Source organism: Elephantulus edwardii, unplaced genomic scaffold, assembly GCF_000299155.1.
Source record: "Elephantulus edwardii isolate Elephantulus edwardi_28Jun2011 unplaced genomic scaffold, EleEdw1.0 scaffold00054, whole genome shotgun sequence".
NCBI lineage: Eukaryota > Metazoa > Chordata > Mammalia > Macroscelidea > Macroscelididae > Elephantulus > Elephantulus edwardii.
This window is the reverse complement of record NW_006399804.1, coordinates 3,833,624-3,848,264: the sequence shown is the minus strand read 5'-3', so window position 1 is coordinate 3,848,264 and position 14,641 is coordinate 3,833,624. Positions and strand designations below refer to the sequence as shown.

Sequence of the window (14,641 nt, the reverse complement as noted above, 5' to 3'; positions counted from 1 at the left end):
GTATGGCGCTTTCTCAAAAAGTTGCAAATAGAGATACCATTTGACCCAGCAATTCCATTACTGGGAATATACCCCAAAGAGACCATAACTGACATAAGCAGATACATGCACACCCATGTTTATAGTGCCTTTGTTCACAATAGCAAGGAGTTGGAAACAACCTAACTGCTCATCAACAAATGAATGGATAGAGATGCTGTGGTACAGTCACACAATGGAATACTATGCTGCACTGAAAAACAAGGAACTCATGCAATATTATTCAAAATGGGTGACCCTGGAGGACATTATGCTGAGTGAAGTATCTCAGTCACAAAAAGGACAAATACTGCATGGTACCACTGTTGTAAAACAGGACTGACATCAGGGTTGGGGGGAGACTGAGAAAGACGGGTTCAATAATGTATATACTGCACTGAAACAGATAAGGGAGAAAACTGTTTAAAAGGGATATGTGATTGGGTATTTTTGTCACGACAGGAGTCCAGAGCGAAGGCTGCATAGTGGAGTGGACCTTGGGGGAGAGATTGTTAAACAATGAAGAATTTTTCTTTTACTTTTCCAAGAGGGTAGTATACTGAGAGAGAGGGTTGGGAGGGGAGAAAAGTGCAACAGTGAATGAACAGAAATCCAAAGTCTCTGTAAATTTTCATTGACATTAATAATAAACTAAAAAAAAAAAGACAAGGCATTATAACACATTGTATAGTAATTGATATTGAGATGAAGTAGAAATTTTGTGTTTGCAATGTATTACAGCGGTCAGTAATATAGTTAATGTTATTTATAGATGTTTTTAATGTTTTACTATGCATTGCTATGTAATATACTATGCAGTTACTAAGTAATTATTTTATTATACAGCAGATAAAAATGATTTTGTTATTGTTGAGAATATGTACAGCAAAACAAATACCAATTAAACAGTTTCTACATGTATGTTGAATGATATTGATTATATTTTTCTAATTGTACTATCATTCTCATCCTGCTTTTCTTTATTTTTTTAAATTTATTTTATTATTTTGTTTGTGTGTGTGTGTGTACCGTCAAATTGGATCTGACTAGTACAGGAGGAGATGGCCCCTCCTCCGGCAGAGCATCTGGTGGATTCAAACCGCGTATCTCTGTGATTGCAGCGCAGCTTCTTGCCACTAGGCCACTAGAGCTCCCCTCATCCTGTTTTTCTTAGTTATTTTCTCACCCATTAACATAAACTGTCTCCCAAGGTTTCTATGGAATTTTTCAAGTTACTGGTGTCAATTTGGTCTTATGTAAATAATTTTTAAAAGAAATTGATGGTAAAAGTAGACATTCTTTACTTAACAGCTGAACTGTTAAGAATATTTCCGTGGATATTTTCTACTATTTTTAAATGTTATCTCATGACAATAGTTTCAGAGGTTTATCCACTATCCATGGCTCCAGAAAGACTGGAGTCCATGAGCATTTGGAATTCTGTTTTGCATTTACCCCCTTTCAACTGAGTTTCTTTTTTTCCCCTTTAGACTGAAAGGCTTTATTTTACAAATTCCAGCTGGTGACCGAGGCCTTCCCTAGGGAGCCCCTGTTCTAGCAGGTCTGGGGTGGTGGGTGGTGGGTCGAGAAGAGCAGCTCCCGAGAAGAGAGGCAAGTAGGCAGAGCCTGCAGTGCCCGTCCAAGGTCCGCGTGGGGGGCTCAGCATGAAGCAGCCTCTGCAGCCGCAGTGCGTATACTCGGTGATCCGGCCCACTTCCAGCTTGCTTTTGGGGACCCGGCAGATGCAGTTGGTCCCGAAGTTGGTGTCCCGGGTCTGGATGCAGTGCAGGCAGCAAAGGTTCTCGTAGCCCTGCTTCTTCCACTTGGCGATCAGGTTCTTGTCGGTGTACCCTTCCTTGATGCAGGACTCGTACAGCTCTCTGCTGATGGCCTTGCGTTTATAGAAGAGGTCGAAGATGTATCGGGTTTTCTGGTGGTGGATTCTGAAGATGGGCCACAGAGACTCCACTTTCTGCTTTTTTTCATGAGGTTCTGTTTCCGCTTCTCTCATCTTTTGATCCAATTCATCTACAGTTGGTTCAATCAACTCCCAACCATCTGGGGGAGCTTTCCGGCTCCTTTTGACTTTAGGCATTTCTGTTCACAAGATCTTAAAATCTGCTTCCGAAGAGTATAACGGGAAGACATCTGGATTCAGGAGTTACAGGCGAGGGTTCTTGTTCCACTCTACCATGTACTTGTGTCTTTGGGGAGGTCACTTTAACACGCTGGTTCTCAGTCCCCTCATCTAGCGCTCCGCTTCCCTCTGCCGCCACTTCCCTACTCTCAACTGAGTTTCTTCTATAGATTCTTTGATCAAAAATGTCCAGTAATGAAGTGTTCAGTTTTAGCTAGCTTGCCTGCAGTTCGATTCTTCCACTCTTATCTATATTTTTTTCTTTTCTACAGTTTTAGTTTACTTGGTTCCACAGTCAACATTCTTGGTAACAGCAGCCAGGAAATCAGGAGATGAATTGCATTGGGAAGGGACCTCTCAAGAGTACTGAAGTGCAACGGCGTCAGGCTGGAGACTAAGGTGCGCCTGATCCAGGCTATAGTCTTTGCAATTACGTACTATGCATCGGAGTGTTGGACAGTGAATAGGAATGATAGAAAGAGAATTGATGCCTTTGAGCTGTGGTGCTGGAGAAGAGTGTTGAATATACCATGGTCTGCTAGGAGAACAAACAGGTTTGTCCTGGAGAGGGTGAAGTTGGAATGCTCCTTGGAGTCAAGGATTCTGAAGCTTTGTCTGACATACTTTGGGCATGTTGCAAGGAGGGACTGGTCCTTGGAGAGGGACATCATGTTTGGGAGAGTGGAGGGATGGAGAAGGAGAGGAAGACCTTCGATGAGATGGATCGATTCTGTGAGTAGAGTGGGAGGAATGAGTGCGTTTGAGATGGCTAGGTTGACACAGGATAGAACGGTGTTTAGAGCTCTTGTACACATGGTCGTTATGAGTCACAAGTGACTCGATGGCACACAGCAACAACAAGGAGCTCTAGTGGCCTAGTGACAAGAAGCTATGCCGCAATCTCAAAGGCACATGGTTCGAGGCCACCAGTTGCTTTGTGGGAGAAGGATGGACAATTTCCTCCCGTGCTATTAACTGCCTCTGAAAACCCGTTCAGCTAGAGGATCAGCTGTGGGTTGGTTCTGACTTGATGGTACAGGACAACAAAACAATACAAGATGCCAGAATAAATGAACTTTTCTTGATTTTTTTTTAAGTTAAATGTTGATAGCCAGGCACTATCCAGTCCTTCTATCTTTTTGTAAAGAAAGTAGTTGTTCATGGAGGCAAGTTGCCACATATTCCATATCTTCCTTCTGTTAAATGATATCCCTCCTTCTTTTGTTACACCTTAGATGAGAAATGTTACTTTTAGCATATGTCTTCCATAGTAAAATATAAACATTTACTCTGTTCACTGTAGTATCTGCAACCTCTAGACCAGCCTCTTGCCAACAGAAGGCATTTGCTCAAAGGATTTTGAATGAATCTCTTTTTGACAGTGCAGCCTGTGGAATAAGTGATATAAATTATTATTTTTGTAGGAAGAGAAACTCTCAGGCTAAGTTAACCTTAAAAAGAGTTACTAAGTAGATTCATAGATACTGCAGTTTATTAACGTAGCTTTAATTTTGGAAGCAGGAGTGGCATCCACTTCCATAATAGCTTGCCTCTGAACCTGGAGAAAGGATGAAAGTTACACAGGTGTTTAGGTCTTTCATTCATAGGGTTGCTATGAGTCGCCTATGACTTGATGGCACTTAACAGCAACAATAGCAACAATAGCAGCAGCATCAACAGTAGCAGAGAGAGAGATCAGTTGGCCTGGCAGACAGAAAGTCATGCTCCCAAGCCAAAGGTGGTTGACTCTACTCCACAGCCCTCAGGCCTGCCTTTAATTGTTTTTGGTGAAACAGTCTTCTAGGTCGTGTAACCCTGGTATATCCACTTGCTGTACAGAGGTAACTCATGGTTGCTGTGAAGCTGAACACTGTGACACTGATGAGTCAAATACGATAATGATTACCCACGGTGGACAGTGTTTGGTGAAGCTCTCCAATTAAAACAAGCTTGTAAGCAGCAGTGGCACCCACTTCTGTAATGGCTTGAGTCTGGAAACCCTATGAACCTGGAGAAAGGACGAAAGTTATACAGGTGTCCAGGTCTTTCATTCATAGGGTAGCTATTAGTCACCTATGACTGACTCAATGGCACTTAACAACAACAACAACAACAACAACAACAACAGCTTTAATTACTGTTACAAGATTGGCTGTTTAAGAATTTCTTATTATCTTCACACTTATTACTATAGTTGTGGGTTTTTTGTTTTTTGTTTTTTTTTTTTTAAACAATGAGAAGGAGCATTAACAAGACTTGGGAGCTCTGGTAGTCTAGACAGTAGGGAGTTGTGTTGCCATACCAAAGGTGGGCAGTTCAAATCCACTAACTGCTCCTTGGTGGAAAGATGAACAATCACCTCTGTGTGATTTAGTGCCCATGAAAACCCACTGGAAGGTCAGCTATGAGTCTGTTCCAACTTGATGGCAATGAGTTTGATGTTTTGTTGTTGGAAATTTTTTAAGGCAAAATAAAGAATTTCAGGAAATTAGCTTAATTCAGGATAAAATTCACTCATCTTAGATACCAGGTAATATTGGATATAAAATTATTTTAGCTTTTCCCCAGCAAGAAGCTTTGTTTTTATAAACTCAAGTATACAAAATTCTATCAATTATGTAAAAAGTGTTTACTCACAATATTTAATTATATACTGATGATATGTCTGCATGTGTATTTAAAGTCATGTATGAAAGACATTAAAAATATGGATGGACAATTTAAAATTCATACTATTATATACAGCTTCAGCATCTGTTTTTTCCATCATCCCCAGGGCCACAGTTCTCAAAGTACTTGGTCTATATTTCTTTCTCAATTCTTTGAGATATAGCACTTTTGGATTAAAAAATGATGCAGTCTTTGGAAATTTAACCCCAAGTCACAAGTAATCAATGAAATATGGCACTTAGTCTCTGAACCTTGATTCTAGGCTAAGTCTCGTATTTCATGAATTCTAAGAGTTGCATCCTCCCCTGCCTCAAATCTGAATATCTCTGAAATCAAATATTATCTTATAGTTGAGGGCAACTTAATAGTTTTTGTTGGCCAAGTTACAGTTGTGATGTGGTTGCAGGAAACTGGTCATAGCTATTTATACTGTTGTCACTTTAATTGAGCTATGTGCATTTAACTGGCATTAAAGATGTCTTCAAAATGACTGCAATTTATTTTGTCATTGAAACAAAAAGTTATTGTATTGCAGGAATGTGTTTGTGTGTGTGTGTATGGAGGGAAGGACAGTAGAGTGTATGATAAAAATCTGTGATTAAATGAGTATAGAAGTCCTCTTTCTATAAATACAAAACAAAAATTCCAAGTGATTAGAAAATTTTATATCTTAGCTTTGCTGACAGCATTATTTCTTTTTTGGAGGTATTATATTTAAAAATCAGTGACATCTTAGAATGAAATACAGTAGCTTTTGCTTTGGATTGGAGAGTTAAATCCCATGTTCTTTTTTGGGTAAATTACTTGTATGAATGCTTAATGTATTCCTAGCTTCTACAGTCACATTGAAAAGAAATTGTCGGCAATCTGTTTACCATGAGCTCTGTTCAAGTTCAAACTGTAGTTCTTCAATCATACTCTATTTCAAAGAATCGCAGAGAGGGAGTGAAAAAATCTGGTGAACATGTTGCAATAATAGGGAGTATTAAAACCTCAAAAAGGTGCACTACGATGTTAGAAATACTAAGTAAGGTACGTTTTGCACGGTGTTTTCATGAAAAAAAAACAACACAAAACAAAACACCACAAACAAAAAACCCACACACAGCAAACCACCCAAAAAACCAACCTCTTTTGTTTCCTAAGGATATGGTTGTTGTTAGCTGCCATAGAGTCAGCCCCCAGACTCACAGTGACCTTGTACACGGTGGAATGAATGAAACAAAGTCAGATCCTGTGTCATCTCCATGCCGGGTTGCACATTATTGTGATCTATAGAGTTTCATTGATTGATTCTCAGAAATAGGTTATTAAGTCTTTCTTCCTAGTCTACCTTAGTGTAGGAACTCCTCTGTGAAACCTGTTTGACATTGCAGCAACATGTAAGCAATGGCAAAATCTCAAGACAGAAGCAATGACCATTCTTGTTTAATCTTCTTGCACATATGATAATTTTGTTTTTGTTGTTATGTGCTGTCAAATTTCTTGAGACTCATAGTGATTCTATGTGTAACAGCCCTGAAGTCTGTCCTGTCCTGAGCTTTTCTCACTAACTCCAACATACCAATTGCCATAGTTACTGTTTCAATCCATCTCATCTGGGGTCTTCCTCTCCTGCGCTGTCTCTCCACCCTTCTGAGCATGATGACTTTCTGCAAGGACCATTTCCTCTTGGCCACATGCCCAAAGTATGTGAGACAGCTGCAAAATCATTTCTTCCAAGGAGCAGCCAGGTTTCACCCTCTCTAGGAAAGACCCATTTGTTCTCTTGGCAGTCCATATGTTCAATACTCTTCTCCAGAATCACAATTCAAAGACATTGATTTTTCTTCTATCATCCTTGTTCACTTTAAAGTTCTCTGATGCATAGCAAGAAATGATGAAGACCACAGCTTGAATCAGGTACATCTTAGTTTCTAGACTGATATCATTGCTCCTCGGTGCTCTGGAGAAGTCCCTGATATCTGACTTTCCCAATGCACTTCATCTTTTGATTTCCTGGCTACTGGTTCCAAGAGTGTTGTTTGTGGAGCCAAGCAAACTAAAGCTGTTAACAAACTCTATCTCTTCTCCATCTATCATGATGCTGCCAATCAGCCCAGTGGTGAGAATCTTTGTTTTCTTGATGCCGAGCTTTAATCCATATTTAAGGCTGCAGTCCTTGACCTTCTGCAGCAAATGCTTCAGGTCTTCCTCGGTTTCAGCAAGCACGGTTTTGTCATCTGTATAACACAGGCTGTTGAATCTTCCTCCAATCCAAGCTACATTCGTCTTCATAGAGCCCAACCTCCTAAATGATCTGTTCTGCATATAGATTACAAAGGTATGGAGATAGGATTCATCCCTGATGTATACATTTTCTGATTTTGAACCATGCAGCATTTCTTTGCTCTGTTCTGACAACTGTATCTTGGTCTGAGTATAGGTTTTGCAGCACAATCAAGTGTCCTGGTATTCCCGTTCTCCTCAAGGTTAGCCACAATTTGTTGTGATCCACACAGTCAAATGTCTTTGCATAGTCAATGAAACACAGATAGTGTAATCTCTGCTTTCAGCTAAGATCCATCTGACATTGGCTTTAATGTCCTTAGTGCCTCGGCGTCTTTTAAATCTTGCTTGCACCTCTAGTACTTGTTTGTTGATGTGCTGTTCCAATCATTTTTGGATAATCTTCAGTAAGATAATTGCTTGCATGGGATATTAGTGATATTGTTCAACAATTTCCACACTCTGTTGGGTCACCTTTTTTTGGAATGGGAATAAATATGGATCACTCTCAATCATTTGGCCAGGTGGTTGTCCTCCAGATTTCTTGGCACAACCTAGTGATCCTATCCAGGGCAGTGTCTGCTTGTTGAAATATGTCAGTTAGTATTCCATCATTTTCTGGGTCCTTGTTTTTTGCCAATTCCTTCAGAGCAGCCTGAATTTCCTCCTTAATCATATGTTTCATGAAATTCTTCTATGTTAGCCAATTCTTTCTGGTACAGTGACTCTGTGTACTTTTCCCATCTCCTTTTGATGCTTCCTGGATGATTTACATTTTGCCCATAGCATCCTTTATTATTGCAACTAAAGGCTTGAATTTGTTTTTCAGTTCCTTAAGCTTAAGAAATACAGAGTGAGTTAATTCCTTTGGATTTTTTTTTATTCCAGTTTTTTGTACATTTCATAGTAATATTTTACTTTATCTTTCTGAGTTGCCCTTTGAAATCAATTTGGCTCCTTAACTTCTTGACTTCTTCCCTTTGTGTTAGCTTCTTGGTGTTCTAGTGCAATATTCAGAGTCTCTTCTGACATCTACTTGGTTTTTTTCTCCTCTGTCTTCATAATGATCTTTTACATTCTTCATGGATGATAGATATTCTTGATATCATCCTATAGCTCATCTGGTCTTTGCTCACTAGTGTTCAAAGCCTCAAACTTCCTCTTGATACAGTTTTTAAATTCAGATGGGATAGACTCAAGATCAAACATTGGTTCTTGCAGATTTGATTTCATTTTCTTTAGCTTCAGTTTGAATTTACATGTGAATAGTTTATGATCTATTTCATAATCAGTACCTAACCTATTTTTCATGGATGATATTAAGCTTCACCAACGATTTTTCCCCACCCAAGATGTAATCAATATGATTCCTGTGTAGACCATTGTGAGGTCCATGTATATAGTAGCCGTTTGTGTTTCTTATAAAAGGTATTTAAAAGGAATAAGTCATTGATTGTACAGAATTCCGTTATTCTATCTCCAGCCTTATTTCTGTCATCAAGTCCATGTTTTCTGTCTACTGATTGATCCTTCTTACTTATTCCAACTTTTGCATTCCTGTCACCTATTATTACTAATGCATTTTGGTTACATTATTGATCAATTTTCAACTTAGATAAATTTCTCAAAATGGACTGACTAGGCCACCGAGAATTTGTTTTTAGTATTTTGATTGGCTGTGGGGTTGGTTATCTTTATTTACTGATATATGTGTATACATGCATGTATGTAACATTTTTATGGAAACTTAGGCTAAAGTTTACAGAGCAAATTGATTTTTCATTCAGCAGTTTTGTTGGTGACATTGACTGCCATCTCCACAATGTAATAGCATTCTTCCATTTCTGCTCTGTGTGAATTTTTACACAGGGAGTAAGTGAAAGAACAAGCAACTTTACATCTTTTGATGGCATATGATTGATCATTCCAAGGAGTATATATCTCCCTGGTGCGATTGTTCACTTTACAGCCTGTCTTGCTGAAAGTTGAACCTTGAAAGTGAGCTCAGTTTCAGGTTTGAAGGATATCTAAGGGCTATAGTCTTGAGGGTTCTACTAGTCCCACCCATTAAGCCTGGTCTTTATTATTTTGATTTTTGTTCCACATTTTCTTCTCATTCCCTGTGTGGTGAATATTTTAGATTCAGGAAAAGATTGATATTAAGACACATGATCTTCTATATCCAAAGAATGTTGGACTCACACACACGGAAAGAAGACAGGGACTTTTCTTCATAACCAAGAGATACAGAAAAGCCTATATAGCCAACACTCCCAATCTGGATTTCTAGCCTCCTAAACTGGAAGAGAATAAACCGCTATTTATTTAACTTTTCCATTTTTGGTATTTCTGTTTTAGCATCACTAGACAACTAAGGTACTAACACTGGATTTAATGAGAAAAACACATTTATCTTCTGTTGGAGCTCAAATGTGAGAGGGATTGTTATATGGTATTTGCCCTCATTAGGGATAACGTTTATTTTGGAACTCTTGACCATATGGGTAAAAACCGCTATTACTAATTCCTAGGTATTGTTTTTATGTGCTTCTAGTGACTGTGACTCATAGTGACCCTATGCACAATAACTCTGAACTCTGCCCTATCCTGAGCCAATCTCACTGTCTCCAACATACCTACCCCCATCACCCTAGTTATTGGGTCAGTTAATCTCATCGTGGGTCTTCCTCACTTGTGCTGAACCGCCACCCTTCCAATCATGCCGTTTTCCAAGGACTGGTTACTCCTGGTCACATGCCCTAAGTGTGTCAGACCAAGCTTCAAAATCCTTGCCTTGAAGGAGCAGCTTGATTTCACTCTTTCCAGGACAGATCTGTTTGTTCTCTTGGTAGTCCATGGTATGCTCAGTATTCTTATTCAGCACCACAACTCAAAGGTATTGATTCTTCTTCTGTCATCCTTAGTTGTTGTCCAGCTCTCTGAGGCATAGCACGTAGTTGCAAAGACCATGGCCTGGATCATGTGCACCTTAGTCTCTAGATTGACATCATTGATCTTTAACACTCTGAAGAAGTGCCTAACAGCAGATTTTCTTACTGCTGGTACCAAGAATGTTGATTGTAAACTTAGTAAGCTAAACTTGTTGACAATCTCAGTCTCTTCTCCATCTATCATAATGCTGCCAATTTAATTGGCTCACTGGTGAGAATTTTTGTTTTCTGGATATTGAGCTCTATCCATATTGAAGATTAGTAGGCAGTATAAAATTTGCTTTTTGTTAAACAACCTAGCCCACTAGGATCATTTTCAATTGACTTTTTCATCCACAATGATCTTAATTTCGCCTAACAGACTGTTTGCCTAGACAACCAGTACTTGCTCACTACTCTTGCATTTGTATCATGACTTCAAAGATCTGGTAATATTTCCAGAGATCCAGTGGTGAGAATAATCTTTTCAACACAAAAGACCAAGCACAAGTAAGGACTGGAGAACATATTAAAGTGAATGGCCACATGTAATAACAGGCTCAATCATATCAGAGATTGTGAGAAAAGTGCAGGATAGCAAATGATTCAGATCTATATCGTTCATAGGGTCATAGCTGACTCTACACCACCTATCAATAACGACAAATATGAAAAAGTGGAACATGTAGAAAATGGAAAGGAAAAACATAGACTTTTCCTGCCTGGGGAGGTGGGTAGGAAGCACCATTGTTAATCATTTGAAATAAATTTTGCACTGTGCTCTTTTCCTTTTTAACAATGTAGGAGAGAGACACTGTATAATTTTGTGTTCTGTGTTTTTTATTTAGCACAATGGTAAAGGTCTAGGCACTTGATTTTCCAGGCTCTAGATTTGCCATTTGGCTAGGTTCAAATGTTAACTTCTTCCTAAGCATTTGTGACTTTGGAAAAGGTAGTAACTTCTTTATATTTTATCTCAAAAAAAAAGAAACAAAGAAAGGCTTTTTCTAACAGAATTCTTGTGAAGATAGAATCAGCTAATCTGTGTGATGCTCTTAACAGTGTGCATAGTCTTCACAACTCACTCACTCAGTGTAGACAAGTTGGAACCCTCTTACAGCTGACTCTCTAGTGGGTTTTCAGAGGCTATAAATAGTACGAGAGAAGATTGCTCTTATTTCTCCCTCAGAGTAGCTAGCGGTTTCAAGCCTGGACAGAGGTGCCACCTTTGGATTAGCCATGCCATTCTTTGTACTTAATAAATATTAATAATGATTGTTTCCTAAATATATATCACATACTACTTGCTGTTAGGTAGTCACTTAGAGTGACTCCATGTGTGTCAGAGTAGGACCGCCTTTCAAAGGGATCTCAGTGGCAGGTTTTCAGCAGCCGATCGTCAAACTGAGATAGATTTGAGTGGCTTTGAACCTCTAACATTTTGGTTGGCAATCAAGTACATTAACCATTTTCACAACCGAGGAACTTCTTTAGATATAATTTCTCATTCTTTGCCGTTGAGTGGGGAACTGACTCATAGCTGAGACCCTCCCATACATTTTCACAGAGGAGATTTGCCCATCTTTTCCCTGTAGAGCCCCTGGTGGATTTGATTCATCAAAGAGGCACCATTTTTGTATCAGCAGCCCAACTGCCACTGACTAGCCCACCAGGGCTCCCTTAATATACCACAAGGCTTAATGTATTTGTCATTGTTTAACCAAGTCTGCTTAGATCAAGTAGGATGATTTCTGAAGGCTGTTTAGTTTTGGTTTTCCAATCAGGCCACAAATATCTAGATAATGACTATGTTAAGTATGTTGTTGTTGTCATGTGCTGTCGAGTCGTTTGCGACTCATAGCGACCCTATGTACAACAGTCCTAAACCCTGCTCTATCCTGTGCCAACCTCATTGCCTCTGACAGACCCATCCCGATTACCCCAGTCACTGAATCAATCCATCTTATAGAGGGTCTTCCCCTCCTGCGCTGTCCCTCCACTCTACCCAGCATGATGTCCCTCTCCAAAGACCTGTCTCTCCTTACAACATGTCCAAAGTATGTCAGACGAAGCCCCAGAATCCTTCCCTCCAAGGAGCAGCCTGGTTTAGTCCTCTCTACGATGAATCTGTTTGTTTTCTTGGTAGTCCATGGTACATTCAATACTCTTCTGCTTACTGAAATCACATAGATGATTTGTTTGTGGACATTACAGAAATGTTTTCAAATTCATTAAGAAATTTTTAAAATTCATTTTAATGAAAGTTTACAGAGACTTAGGGTTTCCATTCATTCATTCATTCTTGCACAAATTCATTAAGAATTTAAAACTAGACTTTAAATATGATTATTTATAAAATTAATTATTTCACATTTAAAATTTACTCTCAGAGTAATAATACTAATATTATTATCTATAATGTTCTATGCCATTAATTGACAAATATTTCACTTTTTACATTCAGTTTTTACATTCCCTATATTTCAGAAATCATCTGACTATCTTTGTTGCTAGGATATTTCTCCTCCTGATAGGGTTTAATAAATAAAATATTCTTATTTTTGAAGTACAAATAAATATTTTTTTGCTTAGCATTCAATTTTTTATGTATGCCTGTTCCACTTAATATATTTAAGTCTTTTTGTTTTCCTTTACAGTTTTTATTTATAGTCTTAAAAATGTCATTATTCTGGAATTAATTTGCCTATGTATTTAAAATTCAGTTAGGTACCAGAGGAATTATTTTGTTTTTCTAAATTGTCTGGTTTCATTACAGCAGGCATAAGAGATCTTAGATTTATTCCATTTTAAAATACTGAGGAAACACTGTATTGCTTTATTATTTTAAATAAAAAGTGGAATTGAGTTTGACACACAAAATATAACACCTGTATTTGTAGAATCAGCACTCTTCACCATGTTTTGTTTATTTATGCCCTTCACATGTCCTCTTCTTATGTCACAGTGGTCTTCCTAGCTGCTAGATTCTACTCTTGTCTCCACTACTTTCTAGCCATTTATCTTAGGCCATTTTCTGAATGTATCTCAGTTTTCTTATCTGTAAAATGAGGATAAAGCATTATTGGTCACCTAAGTGCTGTTTTATGGGACATATGAGGAAGAAGGAAATCTGGCTTAGTCAATGAAAATTTCCCCTTTGCCTTGCTGAAACCACTCAACTCCACCACAGGCTGAGGAAGTCAGCTTTCTTCTCTGATAGATTTGGAAAGTTGGGCAAATTCAGAATAGAAATTGACAAATTATGATATATTCTGCAAGTGGCACAACCTATCTTGGGCAGTGTGTATGTCTCCCTGGAAAGTGTTCAAAAGGGTCTAATTGGCCAGAAATAGAGAAAGGGCACCTGTGCTCAATTAGAGATTAGATGAGTTCAGTCAAAGTCAAAGGCATTGTCGTGGAGTCTGAATTGTCTCCTAACTGTCCCTTCAGTGGTTATTCAGAGACTGTAAATTGCACCAGAGGAGACTGTCTTTTTCCCTAGCTGAGCTCAGAGCTTCTCAAGTGGTGTCTGGCAAAGAATCAGTGTTTTACTCTCCTATCTATTGTGGACTGATCTTTTGTAAAATATGTTAGAAATGAATTATTAGAAAAGGAAATTTAAAAAGCAAACCCACAAGGAATACCAGCTTAATATTTTCTTTATTTTTTTAATCCAACAGTCCAATTCAACCCAAATTGTTACTGAGCTGACCCTGATTCCCAACAGACTCTCAGGGAATCAGAATTGCCTCACACGGTTTCCCTGGCTGGGATCTTGAAAGCCAAAGCATGTCTCCTGCAGAGTGGTTGGTGGGTGCGAACTGTGAACTTTCAGCTTTTTAGTTAGCAGATAAATGTTTAACTATCCAATGGAGGACTCCTCAGATTCAACAGACCAAAAGGTAATGTAACAAATTGCTACAAAATATTGAAACACTTCCTCTCAGTTTTTTTTGACTTATTTTGTTGATATCTCTAGTGGTTAGCTTACCTACCTTTATGTTTACTTCTTTTTTTTTTTTATGTTTACTTCTTTATTCTGTGCTTTTATTTGAAACCAGAATGCCCAGCCAGGCTTTGAGTTTGCAAGGGAAATCCTCACCATACATTACATAAGCAATTATGTTAATTAGTTAACATTTGTTTACATAAAAGTTATCATGTATGGACTAAATACATGTTGTATATATATGAGATGGAATTAGGCGTGGTCCCTTTCCCTAGTAATGTACAGTCCTGTAGGAGAACTGTTATCAACGTGGCTGGGATATAGAAGAAAAGGTGATTTGTGCTAAGAGAGCACAGAGTATGTGGCGCCAGTGAGTGGAAAGCAAGGGGACGTCATTGATGCCAGTGGAGGCATCAGGGTAGGGATACTCTATGGAAAAAGGGTTGACGATTAGGACGTCTACTAACATTGGAGGATATAGGGTAATGTCAAAAATCTTGACATGCTCCTTCTCCTTTCATGTTCACAACAGCTCTGTGAGGTAGAGCAATCAGGAACCCTTATTTTATATACAAAGGAATAGAAGTGGGAAGAAGCAGGTATAGCTAAGAGCACAGGTGCTTTGGAATACATTCATTGGCTTATTTAAGTCTTAATTTTCATATCTGT

General features: G+C 38.6%; 1 pseudogene; it reads right to left on the bottom strand.

The window, feature by feature from the left end:
* Positions 1 to 1,519: 1,519 nt before the first annotated feature.
* LOC102856026 lies at positions 1,520 to 2,113 on the bottom strand (annotated as a pseudogene).
* Between the last annotated feature and the right edge of the window lie 12,528 nt (positions 2,114 to 14,641).